Source organism: Cryptomeria japonica, unplaced genomic scaffold, assembly GCF_030272615.1.
Source record: "Cryptomeria japonica unplaced genomic scaffold, Sugi_1.0 HiC_scaffold_1018, whole genome shotgun sequence".
NCBI classification, from domain to species: domain Eukaryota; kingdom Viridiplantae; phylum Streptophyta; class Pinopsida; order Cupressales; family Cupressaceae; genus Cryptomeria; species Cryptomeria japonica.
In genome coordinates, this window is record NW_026729683.1 from 30,001 (window position 1) to 45,749 (window position 15,749).

Consider the following 15,749-nt stretch of genomic DNA (forward strand, 5'->3'; position numbering starts at 1 on the left):
CACCAGGAAGGGCTCAAGATGGCACCCGCGTTCCGTTTTTTTCACTATCTTTCAGAACGGAAATTTTAAAATCTCGTTTTTTTTTGCCTTTTCTGGAAATTAGTGAAGGCAGCGCATCAAAGGTGCGCAACGCTGGTGCGAACCTGGGAGCGCTCCGATGTGTGCTCCAAGGTGCGGCGTGCACGAAGTCGGACCCCGGTTTGCCCCGGGTGCGCACCTCGCGTGCACCTTGGTGCGCACACCTTGGCTGGGTTGCGCGCCCTGGTGGGCACCATGGTGCGCACCAAGGAGCGCTCCGAAGTGTGCTCCAAGGTGCGGCGTGCACGAAGTCGGAGCCCGGTTTGCCCCGGGTGCGCACCTCGCGTGCACCTTCGCCGCGGTGGGCACCATGGCGTGCACGAAGTCGGAGCCCGGTTTGCCCCGGGTGCGCACCTCGCGTGCACCTTCGCCGGGGTGGGCACCTTGGTGTGCAGACCTTGGCTGGGTTGCGCGCCCTGGTGGGCACCATGGTGCGCACCAAGGAGCGCTCCGAAGTGTGCTCCAAGGTGCGGCCTGCACGAAGTCGGAGCCCGGTTTGCCCCGGGTGTGCACCTCGGGTGGGCACCTTGGTGCGCATGCCTTGCCTGGGCTGCGCACCAGGGCGGGCTCAAGATGGCACCCGCGTTCCTTTTTTTTCACTATCTTTCAAAACGGAAATTTTAAAATCTCATTTTTTTTTGCCTTTTTCTGGAAATTAGTGAAGGCAGCGCATCAAAGGTGCGCACCTCGCTGCCCACCACGGTGCGCAACGCCGGTGGGCACCCGGGAGTGCTTCGAAGTGTGCTCCAAGGTGCTGCGTGCACGTTGTCGGAGCCCGGTTTGCCCCGGGTGCGCACCTCGCGTGCACCTTCGTCGGGGTGGGCACCTTGGCTGGGTTTGCCCCGGCTGCGCTCCGAAGCGGGGTTATTGGAGCGCCGCCTCTTTTTTTGTCGGAGCGTTTGGTGGGGTTTCTCGCATTGGCTCTTCCGAGGCCCGGTTGCCACCCTGGCGCGCACGAAGTCGGAAGTAGGGTTAATTGCCCGGGTGCGCACCTTTGCCAGGGTGGGCACCTTACCTGGGCTGCGCACCAGGGCGGGCTCAAGATGGCACGCGCGTTCCGTTTTTTTCACTATCTTTCAAAACGGAAATTTTAAAATCTCCTTTTTTTTTTGCCTTTTCTGGAAATTAGTGAAGGCAGCGCATCAAAGGTGCGCACCTCGCTGCCCACCTTGGTGTGCTCTGAGGTGCGCACCCGGGAGCGCTACGAAGTGTGCTCCAAGGTGCGGCGTGCACGTTGTCGGAGCCCGGTTTGCCCCGGGTGCGCACCTCGCCTGCACCTTGGCCGGGGTGGGCACCTTGGCTGGGTTTGCCCAGGGTGCGCTCCGAAGCGGGGTTACTGGAGCGCCCCCTCTTTTTTTGTCAGAGCGTTTGGTGGGGTTTCTCGCATTGGCTCTTCCCAGGCCCGGTTGTTGGGTGCGCTCCCACCCTGGCGCGCGCGAAGTTGGAAGTTGGGTTAATTGCCCGGGCGCGCACCTTCGCCAGGGTGGGCACCTTGGTGCGCACACCTTGGCTGGGCTGCGCACCAGGGCGGGCTCAAGATGGCACCAGCATTCCCTTTTTCTCACTATCTTTCAAAACGGAAATTTTAAAATCTCGTTTTTTTTTTGCCTTTTATGGAAATTAGTGAAGGCATCGCATCAAAGGTGCGCACCTCGCTGCCCACCTTGGTGTGCTCCGAGGTGCCCACCACGGTGCGCAACGCCGGTGCGAACCCGGGAGCGCCCCGATGTGTGCTCCAAGGTGCGGCGTGCACGAAGTCGGACCCCGGTTTGCCCCGGGTGCGCACCTCGCGTGCACCTTGGTGCGCACACCTTGGCTGGGTTGCGCGGCCTGGTGGGCACCATGGTGCGCACCAAGGAGCGCTCCGAAGTGTGCTCCAAGGTGCGGCGTGCACGAAGTCGGAGCCCGGTTTGCCCCGGGTACGCACCTCGCGTGCACCTTCGCCGGGGTGGGCACCTCGGCTGGGTTGCGCGCCCTGGTGCGCACCAAGGAGCGCTCCGAAGTGTGCTCCAAGGTGCGGCGTGCACGAAGTCGGAGCCCGGTTTGCCCCGGGTGCGCACCTTCGCCGCGGTGCGCACCATGGCGTGCACGAAGTCGGAGCCCGGTTTGCCCCGGGTGCGCACCTCGCGTGCACCTTCGGCGGGGTTGCGCGCCCTGGTGGGCACCATGGTGCGCACCAAGGAGCGCTCCGAAGTGTGCTCCAAGGTGCGGCGTGCACGAAGTCGGAGCCCGGTTTGCCCCGGGTGCGCACCTCGCGTGCACCTTCGGCGGGGTTGCGCGCCCTGGTGGGCACCATGGTGCGCACCAAGGAGCGCTCCGAAGTGTGCTCCAAGGTGCGGCGTGCACGAAGTCGGAGCCCGGTTTGCCCCGGGTGCGCACCTCGCGTGCACCTTCGCCGCGGTGGGCACCATGGCGTGCACGAAGTCGGAGCCCGGTTTGCCCCGGGTGCGCACCTCGCGTGCACCTTCGTCGGGGTGGGCACCTCGGCTGGGTTGCGCGCCCTGGTGCGCACCAAGGAGCGCTCCGAAGTGTGCTCCAAGGTGCGGCGTGCACGAAGTCGGAGCCCGGTTTGCCCCGGGTGCGCACCTCGCGTGCACCTTCGCCAGGGTGGGCACCTCGGTGCGCACACCTTCTCAATGTTTTCTTGCCTTTTCTGGAAATTGGTGAAGGCAGCGCATCAAAGGTGCGCACCTCGGTGTGCTCCGAGGTGCGAACCCGAGAGCGCTCCGAGGTGCCCACGAAGTCGAAAGTCGGGTTAATTGCATTGTTTTCCCCGGGTGCGCTCCGAGGTGCGCAACATCGGCGCGCACCAAGGAGGGCTCCGAAGTGTGCTCCAAGGTGCGCACGATGGCGTGCACCTCTGGTGCGCACGATTCGGAGCTCGGTTTGACCGGGGTGCGCACACCTTGGCTGGGTTGCGCACCTTTTGTGCGCTCCAAGGTGCGCACGAAGTCGGAGCTCGGTTTGCCCCGGGTGCGCACCTTCGCCAGGGTGCGCACCTTGATGCGCACGCCTTGGCTGGGCTGCGCACCTTGGTGGGCGCCATGGTGCGCACCTTTCGTGCGCTCCAAGGTGCGCACGAAGTCGGAGCTCGGTTTGCCCCGGGTGCGCACCTTGGTGGGCGCCATGGTGCACTCCGAGGTGCCCAAGATTGGTGCGCACCAAGGAGCGCTCCGAAGTGCGCTCCAAGGTGCGCGCGAAGTCGAAAGTTGGGTTAATTGTCCGGTTTGCCTCGGGTGCGCACCTTGCGTGCACCTTCGCCAGGGTGGGCGCCTTGGTGCGCACACCTTGGCTGGGCTGCGCACACCTTGGCACCCGCGTTTCCTTCATTTTAAATTTTTTTTTTTTACAATCTCTCAAGTGGGAAATTCTATAATCTCAACTTTTTTTGCCTTTTCAGGAAACTTTTGAATGGAGCGCATCATTGGTGCGCTCCGAAGTGTGCTCCAAAGCTCTCTCCAGCTGCGTGCACCTGCCCCGGCCGCGCACCCGGCCCCGCCCAGCTTCGCTCACCTGTCCCGGGCGTCTGGTGCGGAACCTTAGAGTAAGAAACATCACCGTGCACCTTGGCCAACGTGCGCGACTCGACCGAGCGCGCACTGGCCGAGGTGCACACCGATTTCACCTGGGTGCGCGCGCAGCACCTCGGGCGCACCGGGGTGCGCGCACAACGCCCGGGTTGCACCGTGGCCTGTGTGCTCGGGGCGCCTCGGGTGCGCGCTCGGTGTCGCCCCCGCGCGCGCGGTAGTGCGGGCAGCGCACCCCGGCCCGGCCCGGCCCCGACGAGAACGCAAACGGGCAAAAGGTTTATTCAAATAGCATTGCGACGCCCGGCGAAAAACTAAAAAAGGGTGCAACACCGGGACTTCCCGGGAGGTCACCCATCCCAGTACTACTCCGGCCCAAGCGCGCTTAACTGCGGAGTTCTGATGGGATCCGGTGCACTAACGCTGGTATGATCGCACCCGTTATGAGCTTGTCGCAGTGTGTACTTAGCAAACCGCGACCCACGTGCGAATCCACCCCGGCCACCCACCCCCGTCGAGGTGCACACCCTCCCTCGCGAAGTGCGCCCCGTTCGCCAAGTGTGAGCCCTGCCCGGGTGCGCGCACCTTGCTAGGGCGTCGGGTGTGCACCCGGCCCGGCCTACGTGCGTGCACCTGGAGGGGGCGTCGTGTGCGTGCAGTGTCCCGTCTGCAACGCGGTGCCCACACACCACCTCGGGCGCAACGACCTGCGCTCACATGTGGGCCGAGTGCACCTTGGTGCATGTTCGGGGCGCCTCGGGTGCACGCTCGATCTTGCCCCGGTGCACCAAGGCGCTCGGTTTGCCCCGGGTGCGCACTTGGTGCAAGGTGGGCACCCAAAATAGGGATCAAGCACCAAAACACAAGTTTCGGGATGCAAAATGGGACCCAAGGACCACAAATGCGTTCCAAGACCCATGATGGGTCCACGAGAACAAAAATGTGTTCCGAGACTTAATAAACAAATATTGGGTTTTAGGAGAAGAAACATGCTCTGATGCCCAAAACGAGAATCGACCCCGAAAAGGCCACAGGCCAAAAGTGGGATGCGAGACAAAAAAAAATGGGACCCGAGGACCAAAATTGGGTTCCCAGGTCGAAGACAGGGCAACCGGACAAGAAACGACCTCTAAGGCTCGAAATGAGTCCCGACGACTAAAACTTGACAAGAAGCACCCATCAGGCACCCAACTCGACACCCATGGGATGCCGACCCACCCGGGCTTCCACCTAGCACACCTTGGCACCCACCCACCCTCGCACCCAACCTCGCACCCAACTTAGCACCTTTGAACCCACATTGGCACTCACCCTGACCCTGGCACCTTGGAACCCACATTGGCACTCACCTTGACCCTGGCACCCACCTTTGCACTCACCTTGGGACCCACCCTGGCTCCCACCTCGGCACCCACCCAGACACCCACCTTGGTTCCTTGGCACCCACCTTGGATCCTTGGCACCCACCCCGACACCCACCTTGGCACGCAACTTGGCTACTTGCCACCCACCTTGGCTCCTTGACGCCCACCCCGACAACCACCCCGTGACCTACCCTGGCTAGGGTTGGTGCACACCCACCCTGGTGCCCACCTTGGCACCCACCCTATGACCCACCTTGGCACGCACCTTAGTACCCACCCCGTTACCCACCCTAGGACCCACCCCGTGACCCACCTTGGCCAGGGTGGGTGCCTTGGTGCGCACAACTTGCCTGGGCTGCACACCAGGGCGGGCTCAAGATGGCACCCGCGTTCCGTTTTTTTCACTATCTTTCAAAACGGAAATTTTAAAATCTCATTTTTTTCTTTTTTTTGCCTTTTCTGGAAATTAGTGAAGGCAGCGCATCAAAGGTGCGCAATGCTGGTGCGAACCCGGGAGCGCTCCGATGTGTGCTCCAAGGTGCGGCGTGCACGAAGTCCGAGCCCGGTTTGCCCCGGGTGCGCACCTCGCGTGCACCTTCGCCGGGGTGAGCACCTTGGCTGGGTTGCGCGCCCTGGTGCGTACCAAGGAGCGCTCTGAAGTGTGCTCCAAGGTGCGGCGTGCACGAAGTCGGAGCCCGGTTTGCCCCGGGTGTGCACCTCGGGTGCGCACCTCGCGTGCACCTTCGCTGCGGTGGGCACCTTGGCTGGGTTGCGCGCCTTGGTGGGCACCATGCAGTGCACGAAGTCGGAGCCCGGTTTGCCCCGGGCGCGCACCTCCGCCAGGGTGGGCACCTTGGTGCGCACAACTTGCCTGGGCTGCGCATCAGGAAGGGCTCAAGATGGCACCCGCGTTCCGTTTTTTTCACTATCTTTCAGAACGGAAATTTTAAAATATCGTTTTTTTTTGCCTTTTCTGGAAATTAGTGAAGGCAGCGCATCAAAGGTGCGCAACGCTGGTGCGAACCTGGGAGCGCTCCGATGTGTGCTCCAAGGTGCGGCGTGCACGAAGTCGGAGCCCGGTTTGCCTCGGGTGCGCCCTGGTGGGCACCATGGTGCGCACCAAGGAGCGCTCCGAAGTGTGCTCCAAGGTGCGGCCTGCACGAAGTCGGAGCCCGGTTTGCCCCGGGTGTGCACCTCGGGTGGGCACCTTGGTGCGCATGCCTTGCCTGGGCTGCGCACCAGGGCGGGCTCAAGATGGCACCCGCGTTCCTTTTTTTTCACTATCTTTCAAAACGGAAATTTTAAAATCTCATTTTTTTTTGCCTTTTTCTGGAAATTAGTGAAGGCAGCGCATCAAAGGTGCGCACCTCGCTGCCCACCACGGTGCGCAACGCCGGTGGGCACCCGGGAGTGCTTCGAAGTGTGCTCCAAGGTGCTGCGTGCACGTTGTCGGAGCCCGGTTTGCCCCGGGTGCGCACCTCGCGTGCACCTTCGTCGGGGTGGGCACCTTGGCTTGGTTTGCCCCGGCTGCGCTCCGAAGCGGGGTTATTGGAGCGCCGCCTCTTTTTTTGTCGGAGCGTTTGGTGGGGTTTCTCGCATTGGCTCTTCCGAGGCCCGGTTGCCACCCTGGCGCGCACGAAGTCGGAAGTAGGGTTAATTGCCCGGGTGCGCACCTTTGCCAGGGTGGCACCTTACCTGGGCTGCGCACCAGGGCGGGCTCAAGATGGCACGCGCGTTCCGTTTTTTTCACTATCTTTCAAAACGGAAATTTTAAAATCTCCTTTTTTTTTTGCCTTTTCTGGAAATTAGTGAAGGCAGCGCATCAAAGGTGCGCACCTCGCTGCCCACCTTGGTGTGCTCTGAGGTGCGCACCCGGGAGCGCTACGAAGTGTGCTCCAAGGTGCGGCGTGCACGTTGTCGGAGCCCGGTTTGCCCCGGGTGCGCACCTCGCCTGCACCTTGGCCGGGGTGGGCACCTTGGCTGGGTTTGCCCAGGGTGCGCTCCGAAGCGGGGTTACTGGAGCGCCCCCTCTTTTTTTGTCAGAGAGTTTGGTGGGGTTTCTCGCATTGGCTCTTCCCAGGCCCGGTTGTTGGGTGCGCTCCCACCCTGGCGCGCGCGAAGTTGGAAGTTGGGTTAATTGCCCGGGCGCGCACCTTCGCCAGGGTGGGCACCTTGGTGCGCAAACCTTGGCTGGGCTGCGCACCAGGGCGGGCTCAAGATGGCACCAGCATTCCCTTTTTCTCACTATCTTTCAAAACGGAAATTTTAAAATCTCGTTTTTTTTTTGCCTTTTATGGAAATTAGTGAAGGCATCGCATCAAAGGTGCGCACCTCGCTGCCCACCTTGGTGTGCTCCGAGGTGCCCACCACGGTGCGCAACGCCGGTGCGAACCCGGGAGCGCCCCGATGTGTGCTCCAAGGTGCGGCGTGCACGAAGTCGGACCCCGGTTTGCCCCGGGTGCGCACCTCGCGTGCACCTTGGTGCGCACACCTTGGCTGGGTTGCGCGGCCTGGTGGGCACCATGGTGCGCACCAAGGAGCGCTCCGAAGTGTGCTCCAAGGTGCGGCGTGCACGAAGTCGGAGCCCGGTTTGCCCCGGGTGCGCACCTTCGCCGCGGTGGGCACCATGGCGTGCACGAAGTCGGAGCCCGGTTTGCCCCGGGTGCGCACCTCGCGTGCACCTTCGCCGGGGTGGGCACCTCGGCTGGGTTGCGCGCCCTGGTGCGCACCAAGGAGCGCTCTGAAGTGTGCTCCAAGGTGCGGCGTGCACGAAGTCGGAGCCCGGTTTGCCCCGGGTGTGCACCTCGCGTGCACCTTCGCTGCGGTGGGCACCTTGGCTGGGTTGCGCGCCTTGGTGGGCACCATGCAGTGCACGAAGTCGGAGCCCGGTTTGCCCCGGGCGCGCACCTCCGCCAGGGTGGGCACCTTGGTGCGCACAACTTGCCTGGGCTGCGCACCAGGAAGGGCTCAAGATGGCACCCGCGTTCCGTTTTTTTCACTATCTTTCAGAACGGAAATTTTAAAATATCGTTTTTTTTTGCCTTTTCTGGAAATTAGTGAAGGCAGCGCATCAAAGGTGCGCAACGCTGGTGCGAACCTGGGAGCGCTCCGATGTGTGCTCCAAGGTGCGGCGTGCACGAAGTCGGACCCCGGTTTGCCCCGGGTGCGCACCTCGCGTGCACCTTGGTGCGCACACCTTGGCTGGGTTGCGCGCCCTGGTGGGCACCATGGTGCGCACCAAGGAGCGCTCCGAAGTGTGCTCCAAGGTGCGGCGTGCACGAAGTCGGAGCCCGGTTTGCCCCGGGTGCGCACCTCGCGTGCACCTTCGCCGCGGTGGGCACCATGGCGTGCACGAAGTCGGAGCCCGGTTTGCCCCGGGTGCGCACCTCGCGTGCACCTTCGCCGGGGTGGGCACCTTAGTGTGCAGACCTTGGCTGGGTTGCGCGCCCTGGTGGGCACCATGGTGCGCACCAAGGAGCGCTCCGAAGTGTGCTCCAAGGTGCGGCCTGCACGAAGTCGGAGCCCGGTTTGCCCCGGGTGTGCACCTCGGGTGGGCACCTTGGTGCGCATGCCTTGCCTGGGCTGCGCACCAGGGCGGGCTCAAGATGGCACCCGCGTTCCTTTTTTTTCACTATCTTTCAAAACGGAAATTTTAAAATCTCATTTTTTTTTGCCTTTTTCTGGAAATTAGTGAAGGCAGCGCATCAAAGGTGCGCACCTCGCTGCCCACCACGGTGCGCAACGCCGGTGGGCACCCGGGAGTGCTTCGAAGTGTGCTCCAAGGTGCTGCGTGCACGTTGTCGGAGCCCGGTTTGCCCCGGGTGCGCACCTCGCGTGCACCTTCGTCGGGGTGGGCACCTTGGCTGGGTTTGCCCCGGCTGCGCTCCGAAGCGGGGTTATTGGAGCGCCGCCTCTTTTTTTGTCGGAGCGTTTGGTGGGGTTTCTCGCATTGGCTCTTCCGAGGCCCGGTTGCCACCCTGGCGCGCACGAAGTCGGAAGTAGGGTTAATTGCCCGGGTGCGCACCTTTGCCAGGGTGGGCACCTTACCTGGGCTGCGCACCAGGGCGGGCTCAAGATGGCACGCGCGTTCCGTTTTTTTCACTATCTTTCAAAACGGAAATTTTAAAATCTCCTTTTTTTTTTGCCTTTTCTGGAAATTAGTGAAGGCAGCGCATCAAAGGTGCGCACCTCGCTGCCCACCTTGGTGTGCTCTGAGGTGCGCACCCGGGAGCGCTACGAAGTGTGCTCCAAGGTGCGGCGTGCACGTTGTCGGAGCCCGGTTTGCCCCGGGTGCGCACCTCGCCTGCACCTTGGCCGGGGTGGGCACCTTGGCTGGGTTTGCCCAGGGTGCGCTCCGAAGCGGGGTTACTGGAGCGCCCCCTCTTTTTTTGTCAGAGCGTTTGGTGGGGTTTCTCGCATTGGCTCTTCCCAGGCCCGGTTGTTGGGTGCGCTCCCACCCTGGCGCGCGCGAAGTTGGAAGTTGGGTTAATTGCCCGGGCGCGCACCTTCGCCAGGGTGGGCACCTTGGTGCGCACACCTTGGCTGGGCTGCGCACCAGGGCGGGCTCAAGATGGCACCAGCATTCCCTTTTTCTCACTATCTTTCAAAACGGAAATTTTAAAATCTCGTTTTTTTTTTGCCTTTTATGGAAATTAGTGAAGGCATCGCATCAAAGGTGCGCACCTCGCTGCCCACCTTGGTGTGCTCCGAGGTGCCCACCACGGTGCGCAACGCCGGTGCGAACCCGGGAGCGCCCCGATGTGTGCTCCAAGGTGCGGCGTGCACGAAGTCGGACCCCGGTTTGCCCCGGGTGCGCACCTCGCGTGCACCTTGGTGCGCACACCTTGGCTGGGTTGCGCGGCCTGGTGGGCACCATGGTGCGCACCAAGGAGCGCTCCGAAGTGTGCTCCAAGGTGCGGCGTGCACGAAGTCGGAGCCCGGTTTGCCCCGGGTACGCACCTCGCGTGCACCTTCGCCGGGGTGGGCACCTCGGCTGGGTTGCGCGCCCTGGTGCGCACCAAGGAGCGCTCCGAAGTGTGCTCCAAGGTGCGGCGTGCACGAAGTCGGAGCCCGGTTTGCCCCGGGTGCGCACCTTCGCCGCGGTGCGCACCATGGCGTGCACGAAGTCGGAGCCCGGTTTGCCCCGGGTGCGCACCTCGCGTGCACCTTCGGCGGGGTTGCGCGCCCTGGTGGGCACCATGGTGCGCACCAAGGAGCGCTCCGAAGTGTGCTCCAAGGTGCGGCGTGCACGAAGTCGGAGCCCGGTTTGCCCCGGGTGCGCACCTCGCGTGCACCTTCGGCGGGGTTGCGCGCCCTGGTGGGCACCATGGTGCGCACCAAGGAGCGCTCCGAAGTGTGCTCCAAGGTGCGGCGTGCACGAAGTCGGAGCCCGGTTTGCCCCGGGTGCGCACCTCGCGTGCACCTTCGCCGCGGTGGGCACCATGGCGTGCACGAAGTCGGAGCCCGGTTTGCCCCGGGTGCGCACCTCGCGTGCACCTTCGCCGGGGTGGGCACCTCGGCTGGGTTGCGCGCCCTGGTGCGCACCAAGGAGCGCTCCGAAGTGTGCTCCAAGGTGCGGCGTGCACGAAGTCGGAGCCCGGTTTGCCCCGGGTGCGCACCTCGCGTGCACCTTCGCCAGGGTGGGCACCTCGGTGCGCACACCTTCTCAATGTTTTCTTGCCTTTTCTGGAAATTGGTGAAGGCAGCGCATCAAAGGTGCGCACCTCGGTGTGCTCCGAGGTGCGAACCCGAGAGCGCTCCGAGGTGCCCACGAAGTCGAAAGTCGGGTTAATTGCATTGTTTTCCCCGGGTGCGCTCCGAGGTGCGCAACATCGGCGCGCACCAAGGAGGGCTCCGAAGTGTGCTCCAAGGTGCGCACGATGGCGTGCACCTCTGGTGCGCACGATTCGGAGCTCGGTTTGACCGGGGTGCGCACACCTTGGCTGGGTTGCGCACCTTTTGTGCGCTCCAAGGTGCGCACGAAGTCGGAGCTCGGTTTGCCCCGGGTGCGCACCTTCGCCAGGGTGCGCACCTTGATGCGCACGCCTTGGCTGGGCTGCGCACCTTGGTGGGCGCCATGGTGCGCACCTTTCGTGCGCTCCAAGGTGCGCACGAAGTCGGAGCTCGGTTTGCCCCGGGTGCGCACCTTGGTGGGCGCCATGGTGCACTCCGAGGTGCCCAAGATTGGTGCGCACCAAGGAGCGCTCCGAAGTGCGCTCCAAGGTGCGCGCGAAGTCGAAAGTTGGGTTAATTGTCCGGTTTGCCTCGGGTGCGCACCTTGCGTGCACCTTCGCCAGGGTGGGCGCCTTGGTGCGCACACCTTGGCTGGGCTGCGCACACCTTGGCACCCGCGTTTCCTTCATTTTAAATTTTTTTTTTTTACAATCTCTCAAGTGGGAAATTCTATAATCTCAACTTTTTTTGCCTTTTCAGGAAACTTTTGAATGGAGCGCATCATTGGTGCGCTCCGAAGTGTGCTCCAAAGCTCTCTCCAGCTGCGTGCACCTGCCCCGGCCGCGCACCCGGCCCCGCCCAGCTTCGCTCACCTGTCCCGGGCGTCTGGTGCGGAACCTTAGAGTAAGAAACATCACCGTGCACCTTGGCCAACGTGCGCGACTCGACCGAGCGCGCACTGGCCGAGGTGCACACCGATTTCACCTGGGTGCGCGCGCAGCACCTCGGGCGCACCGGGGTGCGCGCACAACGCCCGGGTTGCACCGTGGCCTGTGTGCTCGGGGCGCCTCGGGTGCGCGCTCGGTGTCGCCCCCGCGCGCGCGGTAGTGCGGGCAGCGCACCCCGGCCCGGCCCGGCCCCGACGAGAACGCAAACGGGCAAAAGGTTTATTCAAATAGCATTGCGACGCCCGGCGAAAAACTAAAAAAGGGTGCAACACCGGGACTTCCCGGGAGGTCACCCATCCCAGTACTACTCCGGCCCAAGCGCGCTTAACTGCGGAGTTCTGATGGGATCCGGTGCACTAACGCTGGTATGATCGCACCCGTTATGAGCTTGTCGCAGTGTGTACTTAGCAAACCGCGACCCACGTGCGAATCCACCCCGGCCACCCACCCCCGTCGAGGTGCACACCCTCCCTCGCGAAGTGCGCCCCGTTCGCCAAGTGTGAGCCCTGCCCGGGTGCGCGCACCTTGCTAGGGCGTCGGGTGTGCACCCGGCCCGGCCTACGTGCGTGCACCTGGAGGGGGCGTCGTGTGCGTGCAGTGTCCCGTCTGCAACGCGGTGCCCACACACCACCTCGGGCGCAACGACCTGCGCTCACATGTGGGCCGAGTGCACCTTGGTGCATGTTCGGGGCGCCTCGGGTGCACGCTCGATCTTGCCCCGGTGCACCAAGGCGCTCGGTTTGCCCCGGGTGCGCACTTGGTGCAAGGTGGGCACCCAAAATAGGGATCAAGCACCAAAACACAAGTTTCGGGATGCAAAATGGGACCCAAGGACCACAAATGCGTTCCAAGACCCATGATGGGTCCACGAGAACAAAAATGTGTTCCGAGACTTAATAAACAAATATTGGGTTTTAGGAGAAGAAACATGCTCTGATGCCCAAAACGAGAATCGACCCCGAAAAGGCCACAGGCCAAAAGTGGGATGCGAGACAAAAAAAAATGGGACCCGAGGACCAAAATTGGGTTCCCAGGTCGAAGACAGGGCAACCGGACAAGAAACGACCTCTAAGGCTCGAAATGAGTCCCGACGACTAAAACTTGACAAGAAGCACCCATCAGGCACCCAACTCGACACCCATGGGATGCCGACCCACCCGGGCTTCCACCTAGCACACCTTGGCACCCACCCACCCTCGCACCCAACCTCGCACCCAACTTAGCACCTTTGAACCCACATTGGCACTCACCCTGACCCTGGCACCTTGGAACCCACATTGGCACTCACCTTGACCCTGGCACCCACCTTTGCACTCACCTTGGGACCCACCCTGGCTCCCACCTCGGCACCCACCCAGACACCCACCTTGGTTCCTTGGCACCCACCTTGGATCCTTGGCACCCACCCCGACACCCACCTTGGCACGCAACTTGGCTACTTGCCACCCACCTTGGCTCCTTGACGCCCACCCCGACAACCACCCCGTGACCTACCCTGGCTAGGGTTGGTGCACACCCACCCTGGTGCCCACCTTGGCACCCACCCTATGACCCACCTTGGCACGCACCTTAGTACCCACCCCGTTACCCACCCTAGGACCCACCCCGTGACCCACCTTGGCCAGGGTGGGTGCACCCACCCTGGTGCCCACCTTGGCACCCACCCATCCTAGCACCCAGCCTGTGACCGGGCTTGGAACCCAACCTTGCACCCGCACCCGTCTTGGCCAGTGTGGGTGCGCACCCATCCTGGCACCCACGTTGTGACACACCCTTTAACCCACGCACCCTAGCACCCACGTTGGCACCCACCTTGGAACCCAACCTAGCAACTTGGCACCCACCCCGTGACCCACCTTGGCATCCACCATAGCAGTCGCCGACTTGGCACCCACCTCGGCACCCACCTTGACACTTGTGGACCCACCTTGCCACTCACCCTAGCATCGACCCATCCTAGCACCCACCCTGGCACCTTTGCACCCTAGCACTCACCCATCCTAGCACCTAACCTGTGACCCACCTTGACACTCACCCTCGCACCCACCTTGGAACCCAACCTAGCACCCACCCACCCTGACACCAACCCTAGCACCTACCCACCCTTGCACCCACCCTGTGACCCATCTTGGCACCCACCCATCCTACCACTCAACCTATCACCCACCTTCTCACCCACCTTGGCATCCACCTTAGCACCCACCCACACTGGCACCTTGGCACCCACCTCGGGCAAGGTGGGTGCACACCCACCCTGGCACCCAATTTAGAACCCACCGAGCATGTTACCCACCTTGGCACCCACATTGCAGCCCACCCTAGTACCCACCCTATGACCCACATTGGCATCCACACCCTAGCACCCAGGCACCTCGACACCCGCCTTGACACCCACCCTAGCACTGAACCTGTGACCCACCTTGGAACTCACCCTAGAACCCACCCACCCTGTGAACCACCTTGGCATCCACCTTAGCACCCACCCACCTTGGCACCCACTCTAGCACTCACCCATCCTAACACCCAACTTGTTACCCACCTTGGCACCCGCCCTCGCGTCCACCTTGAAACCCACCCTAGCACCCACCCACGCAGGAGCCCACCTTGGCACCCAACCTAACACCCACGCATCCTGGCACCCAACTTGTGACCCACCTTGGAACCCACCCTAGTACCCACCTTTGAACCCACTATATCACCAACCCACCTTGGCACCCACCCTATGACCCTCTTTGGAATCCACCCTAGCACGCACACCACCCTGGCACCCACCATGGAGCGCACCCTAGCACCCACCCACCTCGGCACGCACCTCAACACCCACCTTGGTGTGCGCACTGCGCCAACCTCTCAAAGACCCTATGTGGTGCGCTCCAAAGTGTACACCTTTGGTGCGCTCCAAGGTGCGCACCTTTGGTGCACACCGAGGTGCACACCAAAGTGTGCACCGAGGTGAGCACCAAAGTGCACTCCAGGGTGCACACCAAGGCGTGCACCTTTGGTGCGGTCAATGCAAACGAATTCGGAAGTTGGGGTCGATGTCCTAATCGCTGCTGCAGACTACACGTATGAGAATCGGACAAATAGCTTTATATAGGGGAGGTGTTGCGTTTGATGGGTCGACTCCCCTGGTTGTGTGCACTGCACCAACTTCAAAGACCCTGTCTTGTTTAAGAAGTCAAAAGTTGGGGTGGATGTCCTAATCATTGCTGCAGTCTACGCATGTATGAGAATCAGACAAATAGCTTATATAGGGGAGGTGTTGCATTCGGTGGGTTGACTCCCCTGGTTGTGCGCACTGCGCCAACCTCAAAGACCCCGCATAGCAGAAGAAGTCGGAAGTCGGATTTTGGTGAGCACCAAGGCGTGCACCTTTGGTGCGGTCAACGCAGACGAATTCAGAAGTTGGGGTGGATGTCCTAATCGTTGTTGCAGGCTACACATGTATGAGAATCAGACAAATAGCTTATATAGGGGAGGTGTTGGGTTTGATGGGTCAACTCCCTTGGTTGTGCGCATTACGCCAACCTCAAAGACCTTGTTTTCGTTAAGAAGTCAAAAGTTGGGGTCAATGTCCTAATGGCTCCTGCAGGCTACACATGTATGAGAATCGGACAAATAGCTTATATAGGGGAGGTGTTGGGTTTGATGGGTCGACTCCCCTGGTTGTGCGCATTACGTCAACCTCAAAGACCTTGTTTTCGTTAAGAAGTCAAAAGTTGGGGTCGATGTCCTAATTGCTCCTGTAGACTACACATGTATGAGAATCAGACAAATAGCTTATATAGGGGAGGTGTTGGGTTTGATGGGTTGACTCCCCTAGTTGTTCGCATTACACCAACCTCAAAGACCTTGTTTTCGTTTAGAAGCCGAAAGTTGGGGTCGATGTCCTAATTGCTCCTGCAGGCTACGCATGTATGAGAATCAGACAAATAGCTTATATAGGGGAGGTGTTGGGTTTGATGGGTCGACTCCCCTGGTTGTGCGCATTGCGCCAACCTCAAAGACCCTGCATTGCGGATGAAGTCGAAAGTCAGAGTTTGGTGTGCTACAAGGTGTGGTCGAAGGTGCTCACCTAGGTGTGCACCTTTGGAGCACAGGAAAAGTGCCCTCCAAAAGTGCGCACCTTTGGAGTGCACAAAAGTGCCCTCCAAAAGTGC

The 15,749-nt window shown here is 61.7% G+C and overlaps 2 non-coding genes across 2 annotated transcripts; both read right to left on the reverse strand.

Annotated features, from left to right (window-relative positions):
* Nucleotides 1-3,926: 3,926 nt before the first annotated feature.
* Nucleotides 3,927-4,045, reverse strand: LOC131873066 (5S ribosomal RNA). Its single transcript, XR_009371104.1, has one exon. It is a non-coding gene; the product is annotated as a 5S ribosomal RNA (ribosomal RNA).
* A 7,804-nt stretch (nt 4,046-11,849) lies between these two features.
* LOC131873067 (5S ribosomal RNA) lies at nt 11,850-11,968 on the reverse strand. The gene has a single exon (XR_009371105.1). It is a non-coding gene; the product is annotated as a 5S ribosomal RNA (ribosomal RNA).
* Between the last annotated feature and the right edge of the window lie 3,781 nt (nt 11,969-15,749).